Below are 19622 nucleotides of genomic sequence, written 5' to 3' on the forward strand. Positions count from 1 at the left end.
CTTAGTGTCAACCAAAGGCGTTATTTCGTATTCGCCGTCGTATTCGTATTCGTAGACGTATTCGTATTCGTAGACGTATTCGTATTCGTAGACGTATTCGTATTCATAGACATATTCGTATTCGTAGACATATTCGTTCTAAATTACATTCGTATTCGTATTAGTACTCGTATTCGTACTCCTATTAGTATTCAAATTCGTTATTCGTATTCGTATTAGTATTCGAATTCGTTATTCGTATTCGTATTCGTACCTAGTTATATCCGTATTCGCATTCGTTCTATCCTATTAGTTATATTTTTTATTATTAGTATGATTTCTTTTACAAAAGATAATGTAGATCAAAACACTTTTCGAAAGAAATCTACGATTAACCTGGAATTCGAAACATCAGCTATCATAATCTTTGGAAATCATGACATTTAGAAACTAAAATCATTAAATTGTAAATCAGTTTAAGTACAAGAAACACTTGTACTTTTGCTTGTATTCCCCCCCTGAAAACAGTTAAAAACAGTGAAAAAGGGTAGGGGTATGAACTCACCGGACGAGATATGAGACGGTTTGGATGCTAAGAGTTGATCCGGAACTTGTAAACACCCGAGGTTCCTAATTATGATGTAAAGATACACATTTGTATCTAATTAGGACTTAGATTGATTGTTGGATAGGGACAATTGCTTCAAGTCGCGAAAACAATTCGATACAAGTGTTTGGAGGGACCCGGGTGGCATTTAAGGACGGGAATTGAAGTGAGGGACTTGGGACTTGAGTTTACTCCCCATGAATAAACTTATACAAGAGTTTTTGGTCCAAAACACCCATTCCCCATGAGTTTACGGCCGTAAACTCATGGCAGGGTGGTTTATGGTGCAAATTTGGGTCATAAATGGATATGGACACTTAGAAATGCTTGGATTAATTTTTCTTAAGGCTTTGATTGAATTAAAAACATCATTTACAATACATAAGGGAGTTTACGGCCTAGGCATGGGGTCTTTGGCCGTAAACTCTCAATTCTCCAAGATTTAGTGTTTTTAAGGTGTTAAAATCAATCACATGTGATTCTAAAAATTCCCACAAGCCTAGAAATGAGTTTGTATGGGACATTTGAGGGTTTTATGGAGTTTACGGCCCATGAGACCCCTCTCATGGCCGTAAACTCTTCTATAAGGTGCTACAAGGTGTTTCAAGGTCTAAAACTTGCATAGAAGGGCTTCTAAAATTCATCTAAAGGCTTTAGGGGTGTTTAGTTAGCATTCTAACACCATAAATTATGGAGTTTACGGCCCAAGAACAAGCCTTGGCCGTAAACTCTTAGAAATCCCACAAATGATGTGTTTAAGGCCCTTAAACTATTTTTGGTTGGTCCTATGATTTATTCCAAGGCTTTTGGTGGTGTTGGATGGCTTTCTAACACCTTAGAATTGGATTTATGCCAAGTTTTGAGGAGTTTACGGCCCAAGCACATGCCTTGGCCATAAACTCACCTAAATCCCCCAAAAATCATGTTTCAAGTGTCCAAATGCTAAAACCAAGGTCCTATAATTCATATCTAAGCCATAGAAGTGATTTGGAAGGGTTTAAGGGCATGAAAAACCCTATTTACATGAGTTTACGGCCCAAGCTTATGCCTTGGCCATAAACTCATTCAAATGGCTCAAAATCAAAGTTTTAAATGTTCTAAGTCCATATCTTGAAGTCCCTTTGCCATATCTAAAGTCCAAATGAGTTTAGGAAGGAGTTTAAGGGCTAAAAACCCTTCAAAGTGGTGTTTACGGCCTAGGCAGCCTCCTGGGCCGTAAACTCACATATGATGTCCTATTTCATGATTAAATGTCAAATTTGGAGGCCAAATATGCTATAGATTAAGGCTAGGAAGGTACCTTAAGGATTTGAGGCCTTAAAATTGAGTTTTGGACCCTTAATCTTTGGATTTAGGAGAGAGGTTAGAGAGAGAGTAGAGAAAGAAGGAAAAAGCTTCAAATGAGAGGTTAAACATGTTTATATAGTTCCTAAAACTTGTACACGGTGGAATTCTACCCGATACCGGCCTTAAACGATGCTTTAGGTCGCACCCGATTGAGTTTCCGTCACCCGGCGGGGACGTTTCTAAAACTCATGTAACAATGTTTTTGGGCTGATTTCTTGAGTTCCTAAATGGATGGGACACTCATTGAGTTAAAATAAACATATAAATTTTACTAACTAAACCCAAAAATGATATTGGGACATTTCGATTTCTGACGAGTTATACGGGTAGAATGGGTTTTTGGCGATGAACAACTTCGGGTTGTTACATTATCCCCCCGTTAGAGGGAATTTCGTCCCGAAATTCAAAGAATAAGATACAGATCATGGATTGGAATGAGACACGAATAGATTTGTTGCTTTGGATCTTCACTTTCCCAAGTGGAATTTGGTCTCTACTGGGCGTTCTAACGAATTCTCATTAGTAGGACGTGTCTTTGTTTCACACATTGACTCTCACAATCTACGATAGCAATCTGTTTTCTCATGGAGGTTTCAACCCTGGACGACTTCGGTTTCCTCAAGGAATCACTAAGGTTTCGTTGGGCAGACGCTTCTAAGGATTTGAGACGTGGTGATCTAGATAGATGTTATCAAGTTCTAAGGGTATCCGAAATCTAAGGGTTATAGAACCGATTTCTACAAAGATCTCGGAGGGTCAGATGTGAGACTAAACTAGACGTTCGAAAGAAACTCCCGGGAATCCTACGGGATAGACATTGAGAGGAAAGAACTGTTACTTCCCGTTTCTCAATAATCACAGAAACGAGGGATGCGTGGTAATTCACATTAGGAAAAACTTTTGAGTTCTAAGACATAGAATGATATGAAAGTTTGATGCCGAAGATCACGAGAACAGGGCCGAGGAAAGATCTAGACGAGCGACCCTTTTGAAATCAAGGATAACAACATGAATGAAACTCGGTCATATCATGTTACACATAGCATCAAAGTATTTTCATGGAGAGTTTCCCCTTTTTAAATTGAATGGAACAGAATAGTCCTCCGGACTGAGGATTCAATCTATAGGTACGAAGTTAGTGTTCTCTATCTCACTAGTTAGTCGTCTAGACAGTGCACATTTCGATTACATGCGAAGGATTTAGTCTAGATAGATATTTGAATGAACGATTAGCAAATTTTTACCACATTAGAATCAAGAAGGATTGCGGGCACAAGATTTATCAAAGAGAAGTATACCTGTAGCAACGGTGGGATCGGCGGCTGTTCTTTCTTGTCCCATGGTTAGGACTCTCCCGGTGTTGCCAGATGTTACTGTCTTCGGACAATTTCGCTTATAGTGTCCGACCTCTCCACAACTATAGCAGGTTTGACCGATACCTGCTCCGGAAGCCTGACTAGTTGACGGGGTTGGGGTTTTGCAGGTTCGTGCGAGGTGACCTTCCTGGCCACAGCTTCTACAAAACTTTGCACGACAAGGGCCAGGGATGCGATGGTGGTAACTACAATGGTTGCACCCATGGGAGGATACCAGCATATCCGGTGACAGGTGCTTGAGACGTGGAATTGACAACAGAAACAACAGCAGGGATAGTGGCAGCGTGGACTGCCACTATTTGCTGTTTCTTTGAGAGTTCTGGGGAAGATTGACTCTTCTTCTTCTTCCAAAACATTCTTTTCTCACCACTCTTTTCTGTGGGCTCGGGGGTGGTGTCTGCTTCTTCCTGCACATCACTGTGATCGATCAAAGTTTGAGCCAGACACTTTGCACTGTCGTATGTATCTGGCTTTGCTACTATAACGTTCCCCTTTGTTGGTTGGGTTAATCCCCAGATGAATCTTTCTATCTTTTTGCTTTCCGGGGTAACCATTCCCGGACAAAGGAGTGCCAGGTCATCAAACCTTGAAGTGTAAGAGGCGATATCGGAACCTTTCATCTTCAGGTTCCATAGCTCGTTTTCCAGCTTCTGGATTTCACCTCGAGGGCAGTACTCCGCACGTAGGAGTTCCTTCATTACTTCCCATCCCATAGCATTAGCTACCGATAAGGTCAAGGATTTGACTCGGCCGTTCCACCAAGTCAAAGCTTTATCGAGGAGAGTGCAGGCAGCAAACTTGACTCTATCAGACTCCGAACAGCCACATATCTCAAAGATTGATTCGATTCTCTCGAACCATCGGGTTAAGGCAATGACACCTCCTGTGCCATCGAAGAATGTCGGTTTTGCGTTCATGAAGTCTTTATAGGAACCCCCTTTTTGGTGTCCCTGGCTATCATCTGGGTTTTGGGTTTCACCTCCCGAACTCCTAGAGTTCAGTTGAGGTAAGAGAGCTGATATAGTAGCGGAAATGGTTGCCTGAAGTGTTTCCAAATCGATTTGAATAGGACGTGGTGGCGGAGGAGGATTGTTGTTGTTCATTGAGTTGGGTCTCTTTCTTGGAGGCATCTTGATCTAAAAAGATCAGGAAAGAGAGGACCATAAGTCCTCTGAATTGAATCGAGAGATATGAGATAGGAGATATCTCATCAGGGCAAATATAACATCATACAAAGCGATAAAGCAGAAAGGAGTTATCAAGATAGAACATTTTATCGCTAGAGGAATAATCAAGGAATAACGCGTATACGAGGATTTCTGCAAAGGATCGACTCGAGAAATACTCCCATAGTATTTCATGGTTCGCTGCAGCGATGATTTGTTGTTTGGAATATTGGGTAAGTTTTAGGTATGCCGCATGCCACAGTCACTCCCAAGCACATGTTGGTCGTGTCTCGAATGAATATAGTTGGCCAGGCTATATTGACCCTAGACATGACTACATAACTGCCCAGGTTTAACCGCAATGTACAACACCCATTTACTTATGTTTTGTTCTACTTATAGTTACGGATTTCGACGGCTCGGCATACTTAAATACTTTTGAAAATACTTATATATTGTAGGATACTTTTAGTTCAGAGCACTTAGGACCTTTAATATTTATAGTCTTATACCATGTAAGCTTTGGTATACCAGTTCACTATAAACAAGGGCTCTGATACCAATCTGTCACACCCCGAAAACCAAAGGCGGAAACGTTCCCGGGGTTGACTCCACGTTGAGTATCAAATCCAATGCACATAGTAAAGCAGTAATCACAAAACATTACATTACATAATATTGTTTACATCTGATTGAAGGTAAAGTTGTACATGTATTATACATATGTAATATAGACAAAAGTAAAGACGAGTCTTCGGGACGCTCCATCTTCTCCAAAAGGTTGCGGTGTACCTGTCTAACGTTGACCTGAGAATACAAGCAGTTTGAAAATCAGCATAAAGCTGGTGAGTTCATAAGCAATTTAGTTTTGAAAAGACGAGTTCCTTTACGTTTCGAGAAAAGTTGTTGATGAAGAAAATCCCATATTTTCTTATTCAAAAACAGTTTAGTTATCCTTTGTTACAACTTCGAAAATGGTTAGTTATGACATTCCAGGAAAATCCCACATTTTCCTTATAGTTATAGTTATTCATTTGTTTCTTTACTCGATTATGTGCTGTTGTGTTACCCAGGAAAATCCCATATTTTCCTATATGTTGAGTTGTCTATTTGTATCCAGGTTCGTTACTGATTTTGATGCTATCCCAGGAAAATCCCATATTTTCCTATGTGTGGTGTTTTGTTCTTAAGTCTGATTTCGAAATACCAGTAATTACTATGTCAATAGTATTAATTATGTATTCTACTTCCTTAGTTATTCTACGATCGGATGACTATAGTCTACTAACTTAGTTGAAATTTCGAAGCTCTGTCGACATTTTGAGGCGGATATATTCGAAACTCAGTAGAGGTCCAGAGGAGTATTTTCGTAATAAATTCGAAACTCTGGTGACACTCAAGGAGTACATTAACTGTATATTCGAAGTCTTAGTGTCAACCAAAGGCGTTATTTCGTATTCGCCGTCGTATTCGTATTCGTAGACGTATTCGTATTCGTAGACGTATTCGTATTCGTAGACGTATTCGTATTCATAGACATATTCGTATTCGTAGACATATTCGTTCTAAATTACATTCGTATTCGTATTAGTACTCGTATTCGTACTCCTATTAGTATTCAAATTCGTTATTCGTATTCGTATTAGTATTCGAATTCGTTATTCGTATTCGTATTCGTACCTAGTTATATCCGTATTCGCATTCGTTCTGTCCTATTAGTTATATTTGTTATTATTAGTATGATTTCTTTTACAAAAGATAATGTAGATCAAAACACTTTTCGAAAGAAATCTACGATTAACCTGGAATTCGAAACATCAGTTATCATAATCTTTGGAAATCATGACATTTAGAAACTAAAATCATTAAATTGTAAATCAGTTTTAGTACAAGAAACACTTGTACTTTTGCTTGTATTCCCCCCCTGAAAACAGTTAAAAAACAGTGAAAAAGGGTAGGGGTATGAACTCACCGGACGAGATATGAGACGGTTTGGATGCTAAGAGTTGATCCGGAACTTGTAAACACACGATGTTCCTAATTATGATGTAAAGATACACATTTGTATCTAATTAGGACTTAGATTGATTGTTGGATAGGGACAATTGCTTCAAGTCGCGAAAACAATTCGATACAAGTGTTTGGAGGGACCCGGGTGGCATTTAAGGACGGGAATTGAAGTGAGGGACTTGGGACTTGAGTTTACTCCCCATGAATAAACTTATACAAGAGTTTTTGGTCCAAAACACCCATTCCCCATGAGTTTACGGCCGTAAACTCATGGTAGGGTGGTTTATGGTGCAAATTTGGGTCATAAATGGATATGGACACTTAGAAATGCTTGGATTAATTTTTCTTAAGGCTTGGATTGAATTAAAAACATCATTTACAATACATAAGGGAGTTTACGGCCTAGGCATGGGGTCTTTGGCCGTAAACTCTCAATTCTCCAAGATTTAGTGTTTTTAAGGTGTTAAAATCAATCACATGTGATTCTAAAAATTCCCACAAGCCCAGAAATGAGTTTGTATGGGACATTTGAGGGTTTTATGGAGTTTACGGCCCATGAGACCCCTCTCATGGCCGTAAAATCTTCTATAAGGTGCTACAAGGTGTTTCAAGGTCTAAAACTTGCATAGAAGGGCTTCTAAAATTCATCTAAAGGCTTTAGGGGTGTTTAGTTAGCATTCTAACACCATAAATTATGGAGTTTACGGCCCAAGAAAAAGCCTTGGCCATAAACTCTTAGAAATCCCACAAATGATGTGTTTAAGGCCCTTAAACTATTTTTGGTTGGTCCTATGATTTATTCCAAGGCTTTTGGTGGTGTTGGATGGCTTTCTAACACCTTAGAATTGGATTTATGCCAAGTTTTGAGGAGTTTACGGCCCAAGCACATGCCTTGGCCGTAAACTCACCTAAATCCCCCAAAAATCATGTTTCAAGTGTCCAAATGCTAAAACCAAGGTCCTATAATTCATATCTAAGCCATAGAAGTGATTTGGAAGGGTTTAAGGGCATGAATGTCGCACCCCCAAACCTGAACGGCGGAAACGTTCGGGGGCAGATGACTTCATGTAGTAACGTAACAAATGAATACATAGTAAAGAAAGCAATACAACCATCATATATATAATTGAAAGTTTACATTTGTCAAAAGTTACATGTTCAAAACCAATTACAATATGATGTCAAAATACGAGATTAAACTGGCGCCGCAGCATCCCTTCATCAAAAGCAAAATGAATACCTGAAATTTACTGATTCCCTGGGACATACAAGTAAATTTTGAAAGAGTAGATCAGCATATAAGCTGGTGAGTTTCATAAGTATTTAAATGACAATGTTTGAATGAAATGAAATGTTTTGTCTTTGTTTGTTTGTGTTTAGAAAATCCTATATTTTCTACTAGTATAATAGTAGCCTTCACTCAAGACCAATGTTTGTTTCTAAAATGTATGTAGGTGTAAAATAACCAATGAGTTTGAAAACCTTGTAAATCAATGCATTTTTAATACCCCTTGTGAGTTTTATAACCATACTATTGACTCGGAATGCCTATACACAACGTTCTTCAGGCGTTGGAATGTTATGACGTTTGTCACCCCAAATGGTGGACTGCAGCTAACAGTCAGGGCGCGGGTTGTCAAGCCCGTATAGATCTATATACAAACACCACGCTCCCCCTCCAAGGGATTCTGGTATATAATACAGGACTTGAAATGTGTACTCGAACGTACATGAAGTTAGTGTCTCACAAAACCGTGGTATAAAAACAGATCTACTTGTTAAAATGTTACGTTTGTTCTTGTATACGAAAGTAAACTTCTTGAAATTCATGTTTCTAGTACATAAGGGTTAGAAATTTGTTCGTAAAACTATACCTATTATAGTTTTCTAAAAGTGTGTCTTGTTTGTTTAGAAATACCCAGAAAAGAAATCACTTGTTTATGAAAGCATAGATTTTTGGTGTAGAGTCTAAGATAGACAAGAATAATCTAAGAAAAGTTTAGTTTATACATGCATTACAACAATGTATATTTCAAAAGATAGAATGCTATTTTAACATATTTTATATATATGAAAGTTCCTTATAAAGTTTGTAAATCGCATGTGATTTGGATATATAAAAGCATATAAAAGAGTTTCTTTATGTAACACACGATAATACTCGTGTGTTTTACTTGTAATCCCCCCCTTGAAAGCATATAAAAGAATTTAAAGAATATTTAAAAGGTAGATTAAGGGGTATGAACTCACTTGAAAGTTTGAAGATAGCGAGATGGAAAACCGGGCAGAGTTTCGTCTCGGGAAACGGATTTTCCTCGGGATTCTCGGAAATATCGGGAGCAAAATCGACCCTCGGGACTTGAGCAAAAAGACCAGAGCTTCGGGTTTGAACGGGCACGGAAAACGAGGCAAGGTTGTGAGAGAGAGGAGAGAAATGAGCCCTTTTCTCGGAAGCCCTCCCATCCTATTTATAGGAAGGCTAGACTGCCTCGGTACGTGGGGCGTACGCTCGTACGCAGCGCATACGCGTACGTCATGCATGACCGAAGCCTCGACTGCCTCGGCTTCGGATGGGACGGGTTGCTGGGTACGCGGGTCGGATGGGATGGGTTGCTGGGGAGACGGGTCGGATGGGACGGCGGGTCGGACGGGACAACGGGTCGGACGGGTCGGATACTTCGGACGGGTCGGACGGGTCGGATAGGGCGACATGGACGATCAGAGGCCAAGTCTCTCGGGTACGCAGGGCGTACAGGGGTACGCAGCGCGTACCCGGATGAGGACGCTGACTCCTCTTCGGATAAGGTCTGAATTTTGAATTAAATAAAGACAAAACTTCAAAAATGGTCCCTGTGGTTTTCGAAAATATCAAGTTTAGTCCCTAAGTTCAAAAAACCTCACAAATGGTCCCTGTGGTTTCAAAACTTTTAACAAATGGTCCTTTTGGCTAACACCGTTAACATTTAACCGTTAAGTGAAGGGCATTTCAGTCATTTTACCACCACAGGGACCATTTATGAAGTTTGCCTTAATTTTTTTTTTTAAAAAAGAAAAAAAATTATTTAATATCAAAGGGCCCGACCCCCCCTCTCTCTCTCTCTCTATCTCTCTCTCTCTCTCTCTCTCTCTCTCTCTCTCGTAAACATTGCATCTACAGCTTCAGTTTCAACTTCACACACATCCAAATTCACCACCAATGATCCTCTTCTAGCTCGTAGCCAATCTCCCACTTCACTAGTCACATTCTTGCACTTCTTTACCTTGATCTTCACCAAATTAGGACAACCCCAAGCAAAAGCTTCAATTCCTTCATCTGATACTGGACACCCTTTTATACAGAGCTTCTTCAAAGCAACACATTTTGATGCTATGCTTGAAATTTCCCCATCAGTTATTGTTTCGCTTCCACATAGAGCTAATCTTTCTAGTTTTTGATAGTTTGTAGTGATTGCTTCTAGGCTTGCTGAGTTAGGGTTGACCCCAATTAGATCAAGTTCTTGAAGGTTTACACTGTGTTTAGCAATCGCTGTCAAACCCTCGTTTCCTATCCTGTTTGTTCTCCATCCATCGATGTGAAGCTTTCTTAAGTAGTTACAGTGCTCAGCAATGGCGACAACCCCAGTATTTATGCATTCTGGTGTCTTGACGATGTGTAGAATTTCCAATTTGGAGCAATTAGAGAGGGATGAAAGCCCAACATCGGTTACCTGTAGTCTCTCCAGATGAATTTCAACCAAACAACTATCTGCAGTCGCTATCGTCTCCAATAACCTATCCCAATCGCCTAAGCATCGGAGCAATTTCAACGTCTTCAGTTTTTTTGCACCGCTAATTAAAGGTCCGAAGAAATGGCCGTTGTATAGCTCCTTAAGACATATACTTTTGAGCGAGGAAGCCGCCGCCCCTGGCCCAATCGGCTCCGCTGCTCCTCCGTCGTTGATGCCTCTTAATCGTTTAACAGACAACTCCTCGAGATAAGAACAGCTATCGAGGAGGGCGTTTATGCCTTTAGCACCGAACATTCAAGATCCACAAGAGAATTTCTTCAAACCCTTGCAGTTTTTCGCTAAGCCGGCCATACCTACATCAGTTGCAGGTGAAGAATGGGAAGAAGATGATAGGGTAGGTGGGTTTTTTGATCTTACGAAAGAGAGAGAGAGAGAGAGAGAGAGAGAGAGAGAGAGAGAGAGAGAGAGAGAGTGAGAGAGAGGGGTGGGGCCCTTTAATATTAAATAATTTTTTTTCTTTTTTTTAAAAAAAAATTAAGGCAAACTTCATAAATGGTCCCCGTGGTGGTAAAATTACTGAAATGCCCTTCACTTAACGGTTAAATGTTAACGGTGTTAGCCAAAAGGACCATTTGTTAAAAGTTTTGAAACCACAGGGACCATCTGTGAGGTTTTTTGAACTTAGGGACTAAAATTGATATTTTCAAAAACCACAGGGACCATTTTTGAAGTTTTGTCTTAAATAAATATATAATTTATTTACTAAACTTCAAAAATTCATATCTTCTTCATACGAACTCCGTTTTCGATGGTCTTTATATCCACGCGTAGGTGAGACTACGCTCTACAACTTTCGTTTAGACTCCGTCGGCAAATTCCGAAATTATTTTTTTATTATTTATATTAAACTCATCGTGTTTAAGGAATTTCTTTGAAAATTCATAACTTCTTTATCTGATGTCGGTTTTTGCCAGACTTTTTACTGCTGGAATACCATTGTCGAGACCTTCGATTCTCGTTTAGGTCATTCCGGCCAAAAGTCGCTCGATCTCCGATTCGAGTTTTTAGCTGTCTGTTGCTAAGCCGAACTTGGAGAAATCATAACTTCGCTATATGAAGTCGGATTTGGGCGTTCTTTTCACGTACGATCATGGTTCAAAGACATTTAAACATAGAAGGAAATTAAATAGAACTATTTGTACATTTTATTATGAAAGTAAATTTTATTACTCAAAAGTGGTTACAATACTTGACCCTTTTTGGTCATTACAAAGAGTTGAAATATCTGGTTGTCACATCATCCCCCCGTTAGAGAGAATTTCGTCCCGAAATTTAAAGTAGTAAAGATACTAGTGAACATGAAAGAGATGGGGCTACTTTTGTTTCATCTGATCTTCGCGTTCCCATGTGAATTCTGGTCCCCGCTTGGCATTCCAGCGAACCTTCACGATGGGGATGCGACTTTGTTTTGTTTGCTTGACCTCTCGGTCCATGATTTCTACTGGTTCTTCCACAAAGTCGAGGCTCTCGTTGATCTCGATCTCGTCGAGTGGAATAACAAGAGTCTCGTCGGACAGACACATTTTCAAGTTTGAGACGTGGAAGGTTGGATGGATGTTACTAAGTTCGCGCGGTAGGTTAAGCTTGTAAGCCACAGGGCCGATTCTGGCAAGGATCTCGAAAGGCCCTATGTATCTTGGATTTAGTTTTCCACGCTTTCCAAATCGTATTAAACCCTTCCACGGTGAGACCTTTAATAAGACGTGGTCTCCTACCTGGAATTCCAAAGGTTTCCTCCTTTGGTCAGCGTAGCTTTTCTGTCGGTCTCTCGAGGCTTTCAATCGTTCACGAATCTGAACGATCTTCTCTGTCGTTTCTCGTATGATTTCCGGACCGGTGAGAGTGCTTTCAGGAACTCTTCCTCTAGCTAAATGGGTATCACCAACTTCAGTCCAGCACAGAGGGGATCTGCACTTTCGACCATAGAGGGCTTCAAACGGAGCAGCCTTTATGCTTGTATGATAACTATTGTTGTATGAAAATTCGAAAAGGGGTAAATGAATATCCCATGCCTTTCCAAAGTCAATCACACAGGCTCTCAGCATATCTTCTAAAGTTTGTATTGTTCTCTCACTTTGTCCGTCTGTTTGTGGGTGGTAGGCCGTACTCATGTCTAGCCTAGTTCCCAGGGAACTTTGTAGTGACTGCCAGAATCTTGAAGTGAATCTACTATCTCGATCGGAGATAATGGATATCGGAACACCATGCAGTCGCACTACTTCCCTTAAGTAAGTTCTTGTAAGCTTCTCCATTTTGTCAGTTTCCTTGATGGGTAGGAAATGCGCGGATTTGGTCAATCTGTCGACAATGACCCATATGGTATCGAGTCCACTTGTCGTCTTGGGTAACTTGGTTATGAAGTCCATAGTAATCCGCTCCCATTTCCATTCTGGTATCTCTGGTTGTTGTAGTAATCCTGACGGTTTCTGATACTCGACCTTAACCTTAGCGCAAGTAAGACATTTACTCACGAAGGTAGCAATTTCTGCTTTCATGTTAGGCCACCAGTACAGCTTTTTAAGATCCAGATACATTTTATCTGAACCCGGGTGAACGGAATATCTTGAGTTGTGAGCCTCGGTCATGACTACGTTTCTAAAACCACCATGTTTCGGGGTCCATATTCGGTCCATGAGATAGTAGGCTCCGCCACCCTTGACTTCTAGATTCTTCTCCATTCCTCGCAGGGATTCACCTGCCACGTTTTCAGGTTGCAAAGCTTCCATTTGTGCCTCCTTAATTTGTGTGGATAAGTGGGAATGGATAGTCATGGTCAGAGATTTGACCCTCCGACCAGTGTATTCCTTTCGACTGAGGGCGTCAGCTACTACGTTGGCCTTGCCAGGATGATAACGAATTTCGCATTCGTAGTCATTCAGTAACTCAACCCATCGTCGTTGTCGCATGTTGAGTTCCTTTTGATCAAAAATGTGTTGAAGGCTCTTGTGATCGGTGAAAATAGTACTCTTTGTTCCGTATAAGTAGTGCCTCCAGATCTTCAGAGCAAATACCACTGCTCCTAACTCGAGATCGTTTGTCGTGTAGTTCACTTCGTGTGTCTTAAGCTGTCGGGAGGCATAAGCGATAACCTTCCCTCTCTGCATAAGAACACAACCAAGTCCTTGATTTGACGCATCGCAATACACTACGAAGTCTTCTATCCCTTCGGGGAGGGATAGTATCGGTGCGGTGCACAAGGCCTGCTTTAGTGTCTGGAATGCCTTCTCTTGTTTCGCTTCCCAGTCAAAGGCCACACCTTTCTGGGTTAATGTAGTAAGAGGTTTCGCAATGCTCGAAAAGTTATTTATGAATCTGCGATAGTAGCCAGCTAGACCTAGAAATTGACGAATTTATGTAGGTGTCTTTGGTGCCGACCAGTTCTCAATAGCCTTAATTTTGCAGGGGTCCACGTGTATACCTTTCTCGCTAACAACATGGCCTAAAAATTCGACTCTTCGAATCCAAAATTCGCATTTAGAGAACTTCGCATAGAGTTTCTCCGTTCGCAGTGTTTCTAGGACCTTTCGTAGGTGCTGACTATGCTCCTCCTCACTTCGAGAGTAGATAAGTATATCATCGATAAAGACGATGACGAACTGATCCAAGTAAGGGCGGCATACCCTATTCATTAGGTCCATAAATACTGCTGGTGCATTGGTTAATCCGAACGGCATCACTACAAATTCGTAGTGTCCATAACGAGTTCGGGAAGTTGTCTTTGGAATGTCCCCCTCTAGAACTCGTAGTTGGTGATATCCGGATCGTAGGTCTATCTTTGAGAAGTAGTTCGCTCCTTGAAGTTGATCGAATAGGTCGTCAATACGGGGGAGAGGATAGCGGTTCTTGACAGTAAGTTTGTTCAGCTCTCTGTAGTCGATGCACATACGGAACGATCCGTCTTTCTTCTTTACAAACAAGACCGGTGCTCCCCAAGGTGAGAAACTTGGTCTTATGAATCCTTTTTGAAGGAGTTCATTAAGTTGACTGGAAAGTTCCTGCATCTCTGCTGGTGCGAGACGGTAAGGCGACTTCGCTACTGGGGTAGCTCCTGGAACTAAGTCGATTCTGAACTCGACTTGGCGTTGCAGTGGTAATCCTGGTAGTTCTTCTGGAAAGATATCGGGATAGTCGCGTACTACCGAGATGCTCTTGATGTCCTTCAGTTCTTGACTTGTATCAACGATGTGCGCTAGGAATGCTTGACAATCCTTCCGCAAGCACTTTCGAGCTTGGATGCACGAAATGATGCGAAGGTTTGTACTATATTTGTCACCGTAAATAACTAAGGTTTCGTTGTTAGGGAGATTAAGACGAACTGCTTTCTCAAAGCACATGATGTCGGCGTGAAGAAGACTCAACCAATCCATGCCGACTATGACATCGAAACTTTTAATTTGGACCGGCATGAGATTGATTGGGAAAGAATGGCCGTTTAAAGTTAACGTACAGCCCATGTATATGCAATTTGTGTTTTCGGTTTTTCCATTGGCCATCTCTACAGTGAATGATTTTTCTAAATCGTTAGGTTTAGGTTTAAGTAAATGAATAAAGTTTTGACTCACGGAGCTTCTCTCCGCTCCACTATCGAATAATATGCATGTGTATGAATTATCGAGAAGGAACGTACCAGCAACTATAGTTGGGTCAGCTACAGCTTCGTCGTGGCCTATTGCCAAAACTCGTCCCACACCTCCGGTGCCTGCTACCTTAGGACAGTTCCTCTTGTAGTGGCCCACCTTGCCACAACCGTAGCAAGTCTGCCCTACACCCGCACCGGGAACTTGAGTGATCGGCTTTGCAGGGTCCTTGCAGAAATGGGTTGTGTGTCCTTTCCTGTTGCAGTTGGTGCACTGCATCTCTCGACAAGGTCCATGGTGGTGGAAATTGCATTTGGTGCACTTTGGGAGGTTACCTATATAAGGCTTTGTTGGGTAGGTATTTGTAGGGGCTGTAGTAGGTACAGTGGCAGCATTCACTGAAACCAGTTGTTTCTTTGCGGATTCTTGGGAAGACCCACCCTTCCCTCTATTCCACACTCTCTTTCTGCCATTGTTGTTGTTGTTCTTGTCGTTTCCTTTCTGTGGTGCTGGTGCAGAAGTGGTTGAGTTCTGATGACCTCCGTAGTCAATCAGGGATTGTGCCAGTTCCTTAGCACTTTCAAAGGTGTCAGGTTTAGAAGCTAACACGCTTGATCGCATTTGGGGCGTCAGTCCCCAGATGTACCTTTCTATTTTCTTGCTCTCGGGAGCAATCATATCTGGGCAAAGGATTGTCAGTTCGCAGAATCTGTTGGTATAAGTAGCGATGTCAGTATCAACCATTCCGAGAGTCCATAGCTCGTGTTCAAGCTTTTGAATCTCTCCCCGTGGGCAGTATTCTCTCATCATCATGGCTTTCAGGCTCTCCCAGCTTATGGAGTTTGCCACGATCAGGGTAAGTACTTTAACGTGGCCATTCCACCAAGTTAAAGCTTTATCAAGAAGGGTGAAAGTTGCAAATTTGACTTTGCTGTGCTCGAGACAGGAGCAGATTTCAAAGACTGCCTCCGTCCTTTCAATCCACTGCCTCAGGGCCATTACACCACCGGTTCCATAAAACATCCGAGGCTTGGCATTTGTGAAGTCCTTATAGGTGCATTCTCGAGGTGGTCCATGACTCTCGCCATGGTTGGAAAGGCGTGTGCCAGATCCCGAGCCATTAGTACTTGAGTTATTGATCTGTGACATGGCAGCTGCCACCGCTGCGGTGACTGCTGCTTGAAACATAACAGCATCAAATTGAGGTGGAGGAGGTGGTGGTACAGGTGCTTCCTCACCGTTGTTTCGCCTTGGATTCCTACACGGAGGCATCCTTCAACTATAGGTTGAAAAGAAATGTATGTGTCTCATGAACTAAATCGCTATAGTTCAACAACAGATGATAGTATGAGTCTTAAAATAGAAAAATGAAAGTTATTTGTAAGACTGAAGGTATGAAACAAGTATTTGGCTTCCCAAAGACCATTCAAGGTTTGAACAAAATACTCAACATAGTAGTAATAGTGCCACTTATATTAATATAAAAGTTGTTACAACGATCATGAAAATTTGACCCCTATAAGGGTCTCCGATTACAATGTTCGAGAAATTTAAAGACTTTTAGCCGAGGTCCTAAGCTATAACAAAATTTGAGTCCTTGACAAGCACTACTTGCGTCGAAGGTTGCGCTTGGAGCTTGACTCCGCATCTGATTGCTTTGACTCCATTAGACGCCTATCAAAAGCGGCTTGTTGTTCCCTCAGTTCAGCGAGGGCTGCAATCACTTGCGCTTGAAATGCTTCGGTTTGGAGTTGAGCATTGTCTTGTATCTTGTCCAGCCTACGGATGTCAGAAGTGTGAACCTGCACTTCCACGTTGACATCCCGGAGTCGACTAGCTTGAACTCCAGACTGATAGGACTGATTGGCTAACTTACCCACCATTACCGGGAGTGCTCGATCAGCTGAACCGCCGCCGCAGACATCATAGAAGTCCCGGCACATGCCGTAGGGAGGGCGTAGGTTTTTCTGTTGGCTCCAATGGTGGAGGTGACTTCCCCAGACGGGAGTCGGTCCTTGAAAGTTCCTTACGAAGACGGGAGGTTGAATGGGTGGTGGATCGATAACTTCTGGCTCTGAGTCGGTACCGGAGTCATCACCCACTTCTATGGGTTCCTCGTCCTCTTCGGGATCATCTTCGATCCATCCTCCGTTGCCTTGGTTGGGAAAGTAGGGGTCGCCAGGGTGGTGAAATCCAACCATTTGACTGTACGAGAATTAGGGTTATAAGAATGGAATAAAGTTGAAACATGCAAAACATGTAAGTTAAACTAGTTTAGATCGCAAATACTCCTATAGTATTTTAATTCTTGTGTTTGATTCTTTGTAATGGTTTGGTAAGGTTTGACTTGTTGCTTACTACGATCATTCCTCGATATACGTTGGTCCAATCTTGGGCAAATATAGTTGATCACGCTATATTTGTCCAAAATCTGATTACATATATCGAGTCTCAATCGTAGTGTCAACTTGTCTACATACTTGTATAGTTGTATAACATGAAAATAATTTGTGGTATGCATGTAATTGTACTTAAATGAACTATCGATTTAAGTTGAACGCAAAGCTGCTTAAGCGTAAAAAGAAAATTTGTTTTGTCAGAGAGTATTAGTCCCTTAAGCATTTATAGTTTGTATATCTTATGTGGTTCGATATACTTAGTTCACTATAAACATTGCTCTGATACCAATCTGTCGCACACCCAAACATGAACGGCGGAAACGTTCGGGGGCGGATGACTTCATGTGGTAACGTAACAAATGAATACATAGTAAAGAAAGCAATACAACCATCATATATATAATTGAAAGTTTACATTTGTCAAAAGTTACATGTTCAAAACCAATTACAATATGATGTCAAAATACGAGATTAAACCGGCGCCGCAGCATCCCTTCATCAAAAGCAAAATGAATACCTGAAATTTACTGATTCCCTGGGACATACAAGTAAATTTTGAAAGAGTAGATCAGCATATAAGCTGGTGAGTTTCATAAGTATTTAAATGACAATGTTTGAATGAAATGAAATGTTTTGTCTTTGTTTGTTTGTGTTTAGAAAATCCTATATTTTCTACTAGTATAATAGTAGCCTTCACTCAAGACCAATGTTTGTTTCTAAAATGTATGTAGGTGTAAAATAACCAATGAGTTTGAAAACCTTGTAAATCAATGCATTTTTAATACCCCTTGTGAGTTTTATAACCATACTATTGACTCGGAATGCCTATACACAACGTTCTTCAGGCGTTGGAATGTTATGACGTTTGTCACCCCAAACGGTGGACTACAGCTAACAGTCAGGGCGCGGGTTGTCAAGCCCGTATAGATGTATATACAAACACCACGCTCCCCCTCCAAGGGATTCTGGTATATAATACAGGACTTGAAATGTGTACTCGAACGTACATGAAGTTAGTGTCTCACAAAACCGTGGTATAAAAACAGATCTACTTGTTAAAATGTTACGTTTGTTCTTGTATACGAAAGTAAACTTCTTGAAATTCATGTTTCTAGTACATAAGGGTTAGAAATTTGTTCGTAAAACTATACCTATTATAGTTTTCTAAAAGTGTGTCTTGTTTGTTTAGAAATACCCAGAAAAGAAATCACTTGTTTATGAAAGCATAGATTTTTGGTGTAGAGTCTAAGATAGACAAGAATAATCTAAGAAAAGTTTAGTTTATACATGCATTACAACAATGTATATTTCAAAAGATAGAATGCTATTTTAACATATTTTATATATATGAAAGTTCCTTATAAAGTTTGTAAATCGCATGTGATTTGGATATATAAAAGCATATAAAAGAGTTTCTTTATGTAACACACGATAATACTCGTGTGTTTTACTTGTAATCCCCCCTTGAAATCATATAAAAGAATTTAAAGAATATTTAAAAGGTAGATTAAGGGGTATGAACTCACTTGAAAGTTTGAAGATAGCGAGATGGAAAACCGGGCAGAGTTTCGTCTCGGGAAACAGATTTTCCTTGGGATTCTCGGAAATCTCGGGAGCAAAATCGACCCTCGGGACTTGAGCAAAAAGACCAGAGCTTCGGGTTTGAACGGGCACGGAAAACGAGGCAAGGTTGTGAGAGAGAGGAGAGAAATGAGCCCTTTTCTCGGAAGCCCTCGCATCCTATTTATAGGAAGGCTGGACTGCCTCGGTACGCGGGGCGTATGCTCGTACGCAGCGCGTACGCGTACGTCATGCATGACCGAAGCCTCGACTGCCTCGGCTTCGGATGGGACGGGTTGCTGGGTACGCGGGTCGGATGGGACGGGTTGCTGGGGAGACGGGTCGGATGGGACGGCGGGTCGGACGGGTCGGATACTTCGGACGGGTCGGATAGGGCGACGTGGACGATCAGAGGCCAAGTCTCTCGGGTACGCAGGGCGTACAGGGGTACGCAGCGCGTACCCGGATGAGGACGCTGACTCCTCTTCGGATAAGGTCCGAATTTTGAATTAAATAAATATATAATTTACTTAATAAACTTCAAAAATTCATATCTTCTTCATACGAACTCCGTTTTCGATGGTCTTTATATCCACGCGTAGGTGAGACTACGCTCTACAACTTTCGTTTAGACTCCGTCGGCAAATTCCGAAATTATTTTTTTATTATTTATATTAAACTCATCGTGTTTAAGGAATTTCTTTGAAAATTCATAACTTCTTTATCTGATGTCGGTTTTTGCCAGACTTTTTACCGCTGGAATACCATTGTCGAGACCTTCAATTCTCGTTTAGGTCATTCCGGCCAAAAGTC

At 41.2% G+C, this 19622-nt stretch overlaps 1 pseudogene; it reads right to left on the reverse strand.

The window, feature by feature from the left end:
- Positions 1 to 3494: 3494 nt before the first annotated feature.
- On the reverse strand, positions 3495 to 10763 carry LOC111909515 (F-box protein SKIP2-like; annotated as a pseudogene).
- Between the last annotated feature and the right edge of the window lie 8859 nt (positions 10764 to 19622).

Source organism: Lactuca sativa, chromosome 6 (genome assembly GCF_002870075.4).
Source record: "Lactuca sativa cultivar Salinas chromosome 6, Lsat_Salinas_v11, whole genome shotgun sequence".
Classification (NCBI taxonomy): Eukaryota; Viridiplantae; Streptophyta; class Magnoliopsida; order Asterales; family Asteraceae; genus Lactuca; species Lactuca sativa.